This window comes from Podarcis liolepis (genome assembly GCF_965112155.1).
Source record: "Podarcis liolepis genome assembly, chromosome: 1".
Taxonomy (NCBI): Eukaryota; Metazoa; Chordata; class Lepidosauria; order Squamata; family Lacertidae; genus Podarcis; species Podarcis liolepis.
The window spans coordinates 35960661-35975239 of record NC_139554.1 but is presented as its reverse complement, the minus strand read 5'-3'; the positions used below and the strand labels follow the sequence as shown (position 1 = coordinate 35975239).

General features: G+C 43.9%; 1 protein-coding gene and 1 long non-coding RNA gene across 51 annotated transcripts in view; one reads left to right on the top strand and one right to left on the bottom strand.

The window, feature by feature from the left end:
- The window catches only part of HECTD1 (HECT domain E3 ubiquitin protein ligase 1), a 71489-nt gene extending 56915 nt beyond the window's left edge, over nt 1-14574 (bottom strand). For 20 of the 50 annotated variants that reach the window (XM_083504859.1, XM_083504862.1, XM_083504867.1 and 17 more), the window contains exon 1: nt 3061-3404. The gene's annotated coding sequence lies outside the window, so the exon portion shown is untranslated. Of the gene's footprint in view, nt 1-3060; nt 3405-11410; nt 12465-12811 lie in introns of those variants that run through there. The other 30 variants (XM_083504892.1, XM_083504865.1, XM_083504869.1 and 27 more) reach the window with 7 other exon arrangements.
- Nucleotides 3593-14579, top strand: part of LOC310710323 — a 34176-nt gene continuing 23189 nt past the window's right edge. The window contains exons 1-2 of the long non-coding RNA XR_014527934.1: nt 3593-3963; nt 4651-4713. This is a non-coding gene — a long non-coding RNA (uncharacterized lncRNA). The remainder of the gene's footprint in view (nt 3964-4650; nt 4714-14579) is intronic.

Sequence of the window (14579 nt, the reverse complement as noted above, 5' to 3'; positions counted from 1 at the left end):
AGGTGAGGTCTGACCAGAGCAGAATACAGTGGCACTATTACTTCCCTTGATCTAGATGCTATACTCCTATTGATGCAGCCCAGAATTCATTTGGCTTTTTTAGCTGCCGCGTCACACTGTTGGCTCATGTCAAGTTTGTGGTCAACCAAGACTCCTAGATCCTTTTCACATGTACTGCTCTCAAGCCAGGTGTCCCCCATCTTGTATTTGTGCCTCTCATTTTTTTTGCCCAAGTGCAATACTTTACATTTCTCCCTGTTCAAGTTCATCTTGTTTGTTTTGGCCCAGTTCTCTAATCTGTCAAGGTCGTTTTGAAGTGTGATCCTGTCCTCTGGGGTGTTAGCCACCCCTCCCAGTTTGGTGTCATCTGCAAATTTGATCAGGATGCCCTTGAGTCCATCATCCAAGTCGTTGATAAAGATGTTGAATAAGACCGGGCCCAAGACAGAACCCTGTGGCACCCCACTAGTCACTCTTCTCCAGGATGAAGAGGAACCATTGATGAGCACCCTTTGGGTTCGGTCAGCCAGCCAGTTACAAATCCACTGAGTGGTAGCATAGTCAAGACTGCATTTTACCAGCTTCTTTACAAGAATATCATGGGGCACCTTGTCGAATGCCTTGCTGAAATCAATTTATATCTATATGAAGCCATTTAGAGAAGTCATTAAGAGATCTGGAGTTGGGTACCTTTGGGATGGTGATGGCATGACAACCACTTCTATTACTTCTGTCATCTAAATCAGCTGAGGGTGTGCAGGCGCTGGACCACTGTAATGAACTAGATTACAGTCAATAAATTGTGACTGAATCCTGGAAAGATGAAGGTCCTTTGGGTTGTTGGTTCTCATGTTGGGGAATGAGGCAGACAGCCTGCTCTAGATAGGACTGCACTCCCTTGAAGGAGCAAGTTTGTAGTCTGGGAGTAGTCCCAGGTCCATCTTGTCACCAAAGGTCCAAATGGCAATGGTGGCCCAGAGTGCTTTTGGTCACCTTTGGCTGCCTCACCTGCTACCACTGCTCCTGGAAAGGGATAGCTTGGCCACAAAAGTGCATGCTCTGGTAACCTGGTTTACTGTTAACTATTTCGAAACTTTTTGGCATGGCCTTCCAATGCAATGGAGAGATCAGGGAATGTATTTGGAATGCTATACCTTATTGACTTGATTTACATCAAATTATATCTTTCTATATATGCACTAAGCTATGTATGCCATTCCCACTGCTTCTGGGCATTGCTTACTTATTTATATGTTCCTAAAGTTCTGTTCTTGCTGTCATTCAATTTTTTATAGCTTTTAGAGACTGATGGTAAACTTTGTCAATTTTGCTTTAAAAAAAATATTTTAAAGTTTCTTTTTAAAAAATTAATTGGTCTCAGTGATTTGATAGGCTACTGATATGGATTACTATCTTAATGTACTGCTGATACGTTGTATTACTAGGTTTTTAAAAAATTCTGATACACATCACTCTTTCTTATGTATTAAGCCACTTTGGGTATAATTTGTTATAGAAAACCAGTATAAAAACTAATGATAAGCTGAAAACAGATGAAAAATTCTCATAATTCCCTTGTACTTCAGAAGCTAAATGCTATCTTTATTGGCATATTAAAGCTTCTTACTCTTACTCTAACATACAAGTAATTACCTATTTTTGTAAACCTGAGGCTGTTCCTAGGTCAATATAACCACCACACACAAAAGCAGTTTGAAGTAAATATGCCCTTTCACACATTTGCTTTTATCCTTCCATAAATGAATTATATTACAAACATGGAAAAAGTAAACTGTACAAAGTTTCTTCAGTACTGAAGTATTAGGGAGAGGAAGACTCTCTCCAGAATTGTGCCTTTAAAAAATATATTGTTGGGCAAAGTCTGCCTGTGTGTTTGCTTGTGACGTGTTAGCAATTAATAATGTTACCTTTTAACAACTTGGTGGGGGAGCATTCCAGAAAAAAACCAGCCTTATGATGTAAAATACTACCCAGTTATAAACAAAGTTACATAGAAATTAGTCAAACTTACTTTCAACTTGGTCTGCATGAGAGACCAAACTAAAAACAATAGAATGATTCCTGCAAGCTGAAAAACCCCAGGTAACAACAACAAGAAACTTTGTCCTGTATTAAATACATATATCACAAAGGTAAATCCTTCAAAGGCTGCCTACATGCACAGGGAAAGGCACACTTAGCTTAAATAAATAAAAGTCAAACACACAGTCAGGCACACTCTCCCACAAAGTAATAAATGTGGGGGAAGGGGCCAAACTTTTGTGGCAAAGCACATGCTTTCCACACAGAAGGGTTCAGTCCGCAGTATATCCAGCTAAAAGGATCTTAGGTAACAGGGCTGGAAGTTACCCAAGACTTTGGAGAACCGCTGCCGGTCAGAGTAGATAACTACTGGGCTACACAGACCGACAGCCTGACCATGAGGTACCTTCACACGTTCGTGATATAATTATTTGCCGACCTTCTACGACGAGAGTGAATAACGCCAACGCCAGACAATACAGCCAGGGATGTTACACTGACTTTTACAGATCCGGCTTGCAATCCAACCCCACCCGCAATTCTCCGAGAGTAAGCCCCGCTGAGCTCAATAGCATTCCCTCCCGAGTAAACACGGTTAGCATTACAGCCCCTAGTCACAAAGGAGAACCCAAAACAACGTAAGGCCACAAGCTCAGGCACCGAGAGGAAGCCGATCACTTCCCCTCCACAGGGCCCGCAGCCCAGGGCTCAGGCGAGCCCCGAGGAAGAAGCACCTGCTCGCCTCGCCTCCTACTAGGCCCACAGGCCCCAACCAGATCTCTTCGCGGCAGCCCGGACAGGCGACCCCGCTCGCTACCCTCCCGTCCCCAAACCCTCCGTTTCCCCAGGCCTACCAAGCCCCGCCGCGCCTGGACTCGGCGTGGCCTCTCTCCAGCCTCCCCCCTCCAGCCGCCTTCCCCACACGGACCCCGAAGCCCAGCCCGACCCGCCAGCGGCGGAGCCGTCCCGGAACCGCCTGCCTCGGAGCCCCAAGCTCTCCCCGCCTCCTCTTCTTACCCGGACCGGGCCGCGGCGCTCGCGTTGTCTGGCAGCCGCAGGCCTCGCAGGGTGACCCGGTCAGGCGGCTTAGGAAAGGCCGCCGCGAGGCCCCGCCGCGCTCTTGTTTCCTCCTCCCCGCTGCCCGAGTGAGTGACTCGCTCGCTCTCCGCGGCGCCGCAGACTTTCTCCTCAGACGCCGCTGTGGCCGCCTCAGCTTCCCGGCGTCCTTCGCTCACCTCCCTCAGTCCATCGCCAGGCAGCGACGCACCCCGTCCATCTTGATCCTCCCGGCACAAGAGCGGGAGGGGGAGGGTGACGGGGAAGCGAGCGCCACAGACACGAGAGGGGGAGGAGGAGGAAGGGGAGCGGGAGGGGGAGGGGGAGGAGCCCGTCAGCCTCGGAGTCACGCTCGGGCAGACTCCGGGAGATACCGAGGGCCGGCAGAGGGGGCGCTGCGGAGGCCAAGCTCGCGCCGGCGTTTCCTACGCTCTTTTCTTACCCGCCGCCGGTTACTTCTCGGACTGGTTTTCCCTCAGCTTCCTCGCCTCTCCGTAACGTTGGGGAAGCCTCGGGATGGGTTGAATTGGAAGCAGCAACAGCAACAACAACAGGAAGCGCCCTATCGCGTGCCTCAGGGCGCAATGGCTAACTTTTATTCTCCTCGCTCCCTCGTTAAAAACGAGGAAGAAGCGACCTCCCCTCATATCATATACTACACATGTCTCCCCCCCCCCTCGGCCCAGTTTCTCCTGTCCAAAGAGGAGCGAACTTGAGTCGCAGCAGCAGGCGAACGAGGGACTGGACGAGAGGAACAGAAATCAAAACCTTTCTTCTTCCCACGAGTCGCCATTACCTTGCGGGATGTGGCTTTAAAGCGGGATGTGAGGGGGCGATTTTATGAACGACAACCAAGTTTCTTGGGTGAGCGGAGGGTCCTACTAGCTGTAGCTCGGACAACGGGGTGGCTCCCCTCAGGCCCAACAAGCCTGGGGAATGGGCAGGGATTACTGTATAAGAACTGCAGGTCCGCCTACAACCGCCTTCAGAAGGGAAATGCGGTTGCCTTCATTATGTTTTTTTACCCCCAAAAATATAAAATATTATTATTTATACTCCGTCCATCTGGGGCAGTGAGTGCACCTGGCGAGTTGGGTCAGCAGGTTGTTCTCCAACTGCATATACTGCACAGACACTGTCTATTTAAAGCACATCGCCCACCACCAAAGACTTGTGGGAACTGTTAAGGGTGCTGGGAATTGTCACTCTAGGAGGGTGAACGACAATCTCCAGGGTTATTTGTAGGAAAAGGAAAAGTGCTTTAAATGTATGGGGGGGGGTGTACACAGCCTAAGTCAGAGATAGGGTGACCCTCCAGATGCTGTTGGGCTCTAAACTCCTATCAGCCCCATCCAAAGATGCTGGAAGTTGGGAGTCCAACGATTATCCTTAGTCAAGGTGGTCCTGTAGTGTTTTCTCCACTTGAAGATCCAATCTATGTGAGCATGTGGGCAGCAAAGACATCACATTAGAAGGGCAATATAAGGAGTGCTAATTTTACCGCCCAGCATTTAATAATATTTCCTATATTCCTTCTCCCAATGTGCTCAGGATTCAACTCTCCCCACCACAATCCTACAAAACAATTTATACCAAGGGACAATGAGCGGCCAAGTGAGTTTAATTAATTTATTTTATGTTATTTAATTTAATTAATGGTTGAGCAGCCATTTGAGTCTATGTGTCTCCAGTCTAAGCCTTATCTGTCTGATGCTACACTGGGGGGGTTGAGGTGGGTGACACCTCCAGTGTTTCGGACCACAAATGAAGTATTTCTCAGGGACACCTACATATCTGACTAGCTCACTGATTCTACATAATATTAAGTAATTGAGTGTAAGTTCAGTTATATACAAAGTATATGTAAATATTAACTAAAACAAACAAACAAACAAGGACAGGGCTCTTGCACCTTGAATGTAAGAGGGGAATTTTAGCAGGTGTAGCTTGTCATTCAATTATCTCTTCAGTACAACTATTAAAGGTGCAGGAGTCCTGCCCTCTTTTGCATCAGCCCTTCCCAACCAATGTATAGTGGTACCTCGGGTTAAGAACTTAATTCATTCTGGAGGTCCATTCTTAAACTGTTCTTAACCTGAGGTACCACTTTAGCTAATGGGGCCTCCCGTTGCTGCCGCGCCGCCGTCGTGCAATTTCTGTTCTCATCCTGAAGCAAAGTTGTGTTGGATGAGTTTCAGTTGGTAAGGCTCAAGGTATTATTTCTGGCCCGAGGTACCAATGTATGCCAAAGGCACAAATTAAAAGGAGGGAGAAGCTGTCCTAATGAGGTATTTTTTTTAAAAAGGCCTTTGGAGCTTGCTGCATCACTCCAAAAATGGGAAATGGAAATGGCACTCTTTATGAAGTAATGTAGTAAACATATGGCCAAACCGTTAATTTACAAGGTATGTATATTTCTCAAGCAGTTCCAGGGGAGCTCCCAAGCAGTTCAAAAATTTTAGTTAAAATGAACAATTCTCCAGTGAGTACATGTGCTAGTTATGGTCCTTCTCTCTTTAGCAAAAAGGTTGATGGAAGCAGAGAATCCATATGTGTATGACTGCAGTCAGTGGCAGAGCTTCATGCTCTGGCACTGGGGGGGGGGGGACGAAGAGCAGGCAGGGGGCGGGGCTGGTGTGCATCATGGGGGTGGGGCATGCTGCCTGCAGGGGCGGGGTGCCCAGTGCGGGCAGCCACGATGGCACTCTACTGGGATCGCGCTGCCAGGGACGGGGCGCTCCCCCCCTCCTCTTCCTCTGTCAGTGACTGCAGTTCCACAGGGCAGGGTTAACTCATTGGTAAGGATTTCAGAGGCGAGGACCTAACCATTTCAGCCTTGTGGATGCATGGGCAAATTGGAATGTAAATCTGAGCATTAGTCTATGTCATTTACATACCAGCAGAGCCATGGGGACAATGCAACTACACTATGTAGAAGGCAAAACAAAATAAAAATAAAAATATGTAGAAGGCAGTTCTCTGACCACCTAATTTCTTTGTATATTATTATTATTATTATTATTATTATTATTATTATTATTATTATTATTATTATTTGAATTTATATACCGCCCTATAACCAGAGGTCTCAGGGCGGTTCACAGAAGAAAATCAAAATATAAAACCACAAAATATATAATCAAAATAAAAACAGCACCCCAATAACCCCCCCCCCAAATAACCCTCATATTTTAAAAGGGCATAGGATGCCAATCAAAACAACCAAAGGCCTGGTTAAAAATGAATGTTTTTTGCAGTAATCTAACCTTGAGGTTACCAGAGAACAGACAACAGTAGGCTATCCCTGTCCAGATAGAGGCGTAGCTGGGCCACCAGTCAAAGCTTGATGGAAGGCACTCCTGGCCACTGAGGTCACCTGAGCCTCGAGCAACAGCAAAGGATCCAGGAGTATCCCGAATCTATGAATCTGCTCCTTCAGAGGAAGTGTAACACCATCAAGAGCAGGCAATCTCCCACCTATCTGGTCTAGGGAACCACCCACTAGCAGTGCCTCAGTCTGATCTGGATTGAGTTTCAGTTTGTTGGCTCTCCTCCAGTCCATTACCAAGGCAAGACACTGGTCCAGCTCTTTCACTGCATCGCCTGCAGATGTAAAGGAGAAATAGAGCTGAGGGCCATCAGCATACTGCTGACAACGTACTCCAAACCTCCTAGCAGTTTCATGTAGATGTTAAACAATGTGGGGTATAGGATTGAGCCCTGTGGAACCTTCAATGTGGGGTTCCATTCCCCACAAGGAACACCATTGCATTCCCCAAGTAACACCCTTGGGGAACGGCCATCCAAGTAGGACTGGAACCACCGCAAAGCGGTGCCACCCACCCATAGTTCAGACAGTTGCTCGAGAAGGATACCATGGTCAAAGGTATTGAAAGCTGCTGAGAGGTCGAGAAGAATCAACAGGGACACATTTCCCTTGTCTCTCTCTCTACCGAAGTCATCATACAGGGTGACCAAAGCAGTTTCTGGGCCTTATCCCCGATTGAAATGGATCCAGAAAATCAGTTTCTCCCCAAAGTGCCTAGAACTGGTCTGCAACCACTTGCTCCAAAACTTTGCTTAGGAAAGGGAGATTAGCAATTGGCCAGTAGTTGGTTAGGTTTTCCGAATCCAGGGAAAGTTTCTTAAGGAGTGGTTTTACCACTGCCTCCTTCAAACAGGCAGGGACCACCCCCTCGTAAAGAGGCATTGATCACCTCCCTGGCCCAGCCACCTGTTCCCTCCCTGCTGATTTTTATCAGCCAAGAGGGGCAAGGGTCTAGAATGCAAGTGGTCACCCTGATTGATCCGAGCACCTTGTCCACATCCTTGAGCCTTACCAACTGAAACTCATCCAACACAACATGACTAGACTCTGCTCTGGACACCCCATGATATTCATCTGCTATAACAGCAGGTATTGGCAGATGCAGGCGATTTTATCCTCAAAATGCTTTGCAAACAAGTCACAGTGAGGTACCATTGGTTCTATCACCTCCTTTGGGCCAGCCTGTAAAAGGCCTCGTACAACCTAGAAAAGCTCTGCCGGACTACATAATGATTCAATCGAGGCAGTAAAGTAAGCCTTCTTTGCTTCCTTCACTGCCACTAGGTAGGCTCAGGGGTTATAATGTCAATAGCCTGAGCCATTCGGTTGTAAAGACATTACAACTTCGACATTATGACATGCCTATGTGTGTTTGGTTGTTGTTGTTTTTTAGTATTTTAAGATAGTCCCAGGAAGCAACCATATGCCATAATGTGTAGTCCCTTCCTAGGATATTGTATGGGGGAAATATGTGCCTCTGGAGAGTACGGTTGCAATACAGTGCAAAGAAGCCAGTCCAAGGACTACCTCATAAGTACCTGGTTTTTAATTTGTTTGTTTTTTAGTAGAACTGTTCAGTGTTCACGCTTTTATTTAAAAGTTTACACATGAACAGAGTGTCCTGGACTCATTTTTGCATGTAGGAGAAACTGACACAGGACAGAAATAGGCTGTTTCATTCATTCCTACACATGAGGCAACCACAGCCTTGAGACAAACAGCTTTCTGCAGATAGACCCACCATGTGAGACATATTTTAACAGGGACTATACACATAAATTGTTGTTTGTTTTCACTGTTGGTGAATGTATACACACCATCATTTTTAATATTTCAGAGAATTTCCCTCAGCATGAAAGAGAATGGGCAAACCTTGTTCATATATGGTTGGGTACATTGGATCCCCTCAACTGGGGTTAATGTGTTTAGGAATGGGGGTAAACAGGTTGGAGGTTAGTTAACATTCTTAATTGTGTTTGGTTAAATCTGCATAAAATAGAGCACCCTTTAATTTTTGTTCTTGGTGTTTATTGTGAACTGCCTTAGGAAGGCCTTTGATCACAACATGCATTATGAAAAAAAACACCCCTAACTAATCAGTAAACATTGTGTTACGACCTTCAAAGCTGCAGTTCTGAACATGCATTATATGAAATATAGTTTCTGTTAAATTAAATCTGCTGATCATGTTCTAGGATATAAATCGAACTGTCATTCTAGTGTTAGGATTTAGCTCATTATTTTTAAAACCTGTAATCTATAGTTCTGAGATCCATCATTAAGTAGGAACCATCTACTCAGAACATTCTGTATATAATTACTCTCTGTGATTTGCTGTGAAAAAAGGCCACATTCAGGCACACTGGGTCATCACAGTGGCTCTTTTTGTAGAGTTGCATGACATTTTTAGTGAGGCTATTAGTCACAAAAGAAGTTAATAATATAATTAACGTAAGATTATAGTTTATTTAAATAGTGGTGACTATGTGGCAGATCCTTCCTGTAGTCACCAGGAAAATGGAAGTATGTAGAGAACCTGAAGACAATGGCAGTTCTTCCACCTCACACAGGACCAGGCAGTCACATGTCACTGTCCTAGGCAGACATCATTTAGGAAATCTTTAGTTACTCTGACTGACATGTGATGTGTCAATATCATTATAAGTGTAAAAGAATGCTGATCTTTAACAACAAGAAGTTATATTTTAATTACCACTGAATGGAAATTGGGAAGATATGTGGATTGTAAAATATTGTATAAAATGTGAAGTATGTCAGACAAAGCCGAGATTAGGGATGGCAGAGGAAATTAGTTCACTTTGAATTTTATTTTGAACCTACCACATTCATGCTTCTGAAAACAATATGAGAACTGAAACACAGTTCTCAGAAATTTGTACTTCTCCAAATGTTGTGATGCCACGTACACACACAAAAGGATGAAAATCATGTGCAAAATACACTCCATTAAATATTTTGCAAAAATCCCACATACTAGACAACATACAAAAATGTGTATATTAGGAGATATGAACACAAAGATGCATCTGATTGTTCATGTGGACTTCTTTAAAAAAAACACAACAATAACACGTACTGTATGTATCTTTTCCACAAACAGGAGCGCAAACAAGATTGGAACAATTGAAAAGAGAGAGAGACTGAAATTGACATTGCTGTGTGGAGTGTTCTGTTTAGTATTCCAGTCAGTTATGCCATCCTCCAGGATAGTCCATTCCATTCCCACCCAGTTTCCATCACCTGCCCTGCCCACATCATTGGTCAGCATTCCATGGCTACAGAGCACATTCAGTCTCCATTCAGCTATTCTGGGTTTTCTTTAATGATCAGGGTGGGGGAAGCTGATTGTAATGCCATCAGCTCCTGTTTCAGGTTCCAGGACAGAACACCAGTAAATATTAACTTAACTTTAAATACTAAATCTGGTAAGACACAAACCTGACTACCTAAACCTAACATAAAGGATTGATAGTGTTCCCGTGGATGGAGACTAGTTTATGAGCTGGGTGGACTGGTGAAAAATGGAGATGGGAGTAGTAAATTGATGGCTTGAGGGGAATTTGTGAGGGTAAGCCCAATGGAACATTTGTCCTTAAGGGTTACCAGGGCCTATAGATAGGCGTGAGCCTTGTGGAAAACATTTTGATCCCACTGTTGGGGACAGAGCTGGAGATAAGTGATTATCAGAAAAATATTTTAGTTTAAATCTTATTTATTGATGCATAAATAAAATGGGGCAAAACCTACCTGGGATAGAAAACATCAGCATTTATTCCAAATAGTCTACAGTGAAGCAATTAAAAGGCACTGTGGAGTTGATGCTTTTTACCATGTCACTTTTGACTGTCAATCTGCCATTATTCAAAAGATATACAGTTGTTTTAATAAGTAAAACAAATGGGGATAAATTATTAAAGTGGCATTAGCAATACAAAATATTTTTATTTTAATCCTTTGGATTTTTGTTTTATTTATGTGCCCCAAAATATCACAAAAACAGTTCCTGCCTCACACACTTTCCCAATTAAATTTGTGCCATTTTTAAATTTTAACATAAACATTTTAATTAGTCATATTTCAAAACACTGCATGACTGATGCTTCTGTGTATCAAACCATTCCAGGATTCAGAAATCTGAGCATGGTAGAGGTACCCTAAATCAGTGTTTCCCAACCGGTGTTCCGCGGCACACTAGTGTGCCGTGAGACACCGGCTGGTGTGCCGTGGGAGGAAGGCGGGCGAGTCGGGCGGTGAGAGGCGGCGGCGGCGGCGAGGATCCGCGTCGAGCCGGGGGCGGCTCCGCGGTGGTGGTGCCGAGCGGCGGGGCAGCGCGCGCAAAAGGGAGGAGCGCGAGACAGCGGAGGAGGAGGAGGCCGGCATGTCCGGGCAGCAGCAGCAACAACAGCAGCAGCAACTCCCGCCGCCGCCCCCTCCTCCGCCCGCTATCGCCGCCGCCGCCTCAGCTGCCCTCGCTCTGCTGCCTCCTCCCACCCCGGCAAGGGGGAGGGAAAAAACTTTCGCTTTTGTGCGTCCCTCCCGGCGTGACGCTGCGCGCTGACGTCACGGGGCGGGGCTTTAATGGTGGTGTGCCGCGAGATTTTTTTCCGGCTAACAGGTGTGCCGTTGCCCAAAAACGTTTGGGAAACACTGCCCTAAATGACCCCATAGATCTTAGCAACATTGCTTGGAATGACACAGTTTTCCAAGTGTAAGAAGAACAAAACACATTTATTATACTTGTGATCAAATGCTTAGCAATGTTGTTTTTCTGTACTTCTGCTTTATTCATACCTAGCACAGAATGCAGAACATTAACCTTTTCCATCTTATCCTTAAATTATTCACCATATAATTTATTTTCTTAAAGAAACAAATGTTTCAATCTGTTGTGCTTTTTCACAGAAAAAAATCATTTCCTGTTTCAGATTATTCTTGTTACAGTCAAAAGGATTAGCTACTTACTTGATACGTCCACTGAAAGGGTTACACAGTATACCGGTAATGTCTTATTCAGTCCAGATGGCTTTTCAGACATCTTCTTGAAAAAGACTTTTATCCAGAAAAGCAAATCCTGCTTTAAATCTTTTTCATTTAAAAAAGGGGGTTGGGTGAAACTTCATATTAAGATCCCAGCAGTTCTCTTTCAGTTTGACTCTTGTACAATCCTAGAACATGTCTGAACATAGGATCAACTTTGTGGCTTTTCCATCGTGTCACTGTCTGTAATCTTGGATCCCGGTAATCACAAGTGCAACTACGTCAGCTGTAAAGCACACTGTTTACCATTCACCAGCTTGTGCAATGTGCTGCAATGAGAAGTGTGTTAAAGGTTGACTATTACATTCTTCAAATGTTTTGATTAGTCATGTTGCTGTGGTTTCTGCCTGAGGACTATATGCAATGTAAGTTTTGAAAGTGCACTGTATTTGAAAACATCAGTCTAGTTTTTATACAGCCATTTCTGCTCAATTTCCACTTTCAGACATAACTAACAGCATCTTTCAGACAGGATCTTTCTCTGCTTAAAAAAGAATCTATAATTGAGCAAACATTCTATAGATGTAGCCTCCTCAAGCTTGTGAGTCCAGCAGACAGGAAGTGAACTCCCTGCTTAAACTTCCTGCTTGTGCCGGGCTAAGAGCTGAAGTGACGAGGAAGGCGTCAACTTTGATTCCAGCCAATCAGGAATTGCAAGACATACAATCATTCTGTGAATGCAGAACCACACTTATTCTAGGATGACTAACAATTTTTCTGTAGTACAGCTTGGCTTGCCTAACCACAATAGCTGTGCATGCCCTGTGGAACTTTTGACTTAGGGTTTCTGACAATTTCAAAAACAGTTTGCAAAGTGGTATTTAGCTGTAGTTCGGTGAAGGGGGATGAGTCAGTCCCTGTACTTGGGAACAGAGAGCTGGTCAAAGGGAGAACAGAAACTCCTTGTTAGAACACCACTTTCTCCCAGTCAGTGTTTCCAAGCAAGATTCAGAGAACTGGTTATCATGCCCTACAAAGCCTTACAGTGGTGCCTCGCAAGATGAAAATAATCTGTTCCACGAGTCTCTTCGTCTAGCGGTTTTTTCGTCTTGCAAAGCAACCCTATTAGCGACTTAGCGGATTAGCGCTATAACGGTTTAGCGGCTATTAAAGGCTTAGCGGCTTAGTGGCTAAAAGGCTATTAGCGGCTTAGCGGCTTAGAAAAAGGGGGGGACAACGAAAAAAATCGCAAGACTCACAAGACATTTTCATCTTGCGAAGCAACCCCATAGGGAAATTCGTCTTGCGAAGCGCATCAAAAAATGGAAAACCCTTTCGTCTAGCGGGTTTTTCGTCTTGCGAGGCATTCGTCTTGCGGGGCACCACTGTATATGACTTCGTTTCAGTTTGTGGGACATTAGCAGCCAAACCTAACAAATGCATATTATTGCTAGTTAACATGAGAAGGGGCCTAGTCCACAAAGCTATATTGCTAATACAGTAGGCAAATACTCAGACCATTGAAGTACAATTGGTAGGGAGGGCTCTATATGATGTCATTTCCCCTCCTCTCCTAGAAAGGAAGAAACATTTGGAATTATTATTTCTCTCTCTCTTCCTTTTATTGGCATTGGTACAGACATGCTTCCGCTTGCTCCAGCTTTAGGCACATTTCTGAAGCTGGTTATACACTCTCTCGCTCTTGCTCTTTGTGTGTGTCTATATTTGCTGCTACCTTTGTTGTAAGCCAATTCATGATTATCATCCGAGCAAATGTCCATTAATTTATTTAAGGAATTGCTTCTTATAAGAGCAATTATGTGTGACTGGCATTTACTCTGGCCTTAAGTCTTTTAGGACAATCTGATATATATGTGGAATTTCTCAAAAGCACAATTTGATGAACATTGTGTTCTCATTATATTGAGGACACTGATAATTCATTGCCAACCAGGCTTTGTAGGATCACAACACTGAAGGCTTTCTGAAAATATCTTGGAGACTTCTGTTTTTTTGCAGGCTATATCTCAAAGGAAGACTTAGTTTCCAAGTCTGTTTTATTTTGTTGGTGTTGGCTATAGCAATCTGAGTGTCTACTTGTTTTATTATTTGTTGGTTTCTAGCATTCACTTATCAGCATTTTCTTTTGTTTTTTTCTGTGTTTTATTGGAAAGTTTTGTATGTTATGTGCTTATTTTTAGCTTAAATGTTCACTAACTTAGGGGAAACATTCTGAAAATCAGGATACACATTTATTAATAAAAATTTATTAAGGTTTCAAACAGCATTTCAATAAATGCTAAAAACAAGATTTTGGGATACAAAGCCTTTTCCAGTCTCTTATCATTCTTATCATCACCAATCTGTTGATTTCTAGGAAGTCTGCACTGTGAACATTGTGAGTTGATATCCATGAGAACATACTGTACCTATGTTAATCTGTCCTGCTCTTTCTTCTGTCACTGAATTAAGGCCCTTCACATGGTCACTGTTTTCAAAGCTGCTCTCTGTAAGGGTCAACCTAGATATGACTTGAATTGCATGGATGCACTTAACATGCAAGGTTTTTGTTGCTGTAGTATAAATAGCAACCTCTTGAGTGCAGGGTTGGGCAAGTGAAGTTTATTCCTGCCTCTTTATTCGTGCCACAGCCTGATCAAAGCCGCCTCTCTGCACCTGCTGTTTGCTATTCCCTTCTGCAGTACTGTGCAAGAATCATTATGCAGCACATTGAACAAACAAAAGTAGTGAATATCAGAAAGAAAGCTCCCACCACAGGTAGCAACAAGAAAGGAAATTCCGAATAAACATCAGGAATAACTTTTTGACAGTAAGAGCTGTTTTACAGTGGTACAGTCTCCTTCGGGAGGTTGTGGACTCTCCTCCTTTGGTGGTTTTTAAGCAGAGGTTTGATGGCCATCTGTCTTGGATATCTGAGGTTCCTACATTGCAGGGGGTTGAACTAGATGTCCCTTGGGGTCCCTTCCACCTCTACAATGCTACGTTTCTATGATCCTACTATGATTTCACAGTTCTTTAAACAATTGAAAAATTAATGCAGCAAGGAAAGCAATTCAACATTAATCTGATTATAATAAAATATAGCTATTGAACATAGAACATTGTAAAGTTTTAAAAATATAAATTCATAATT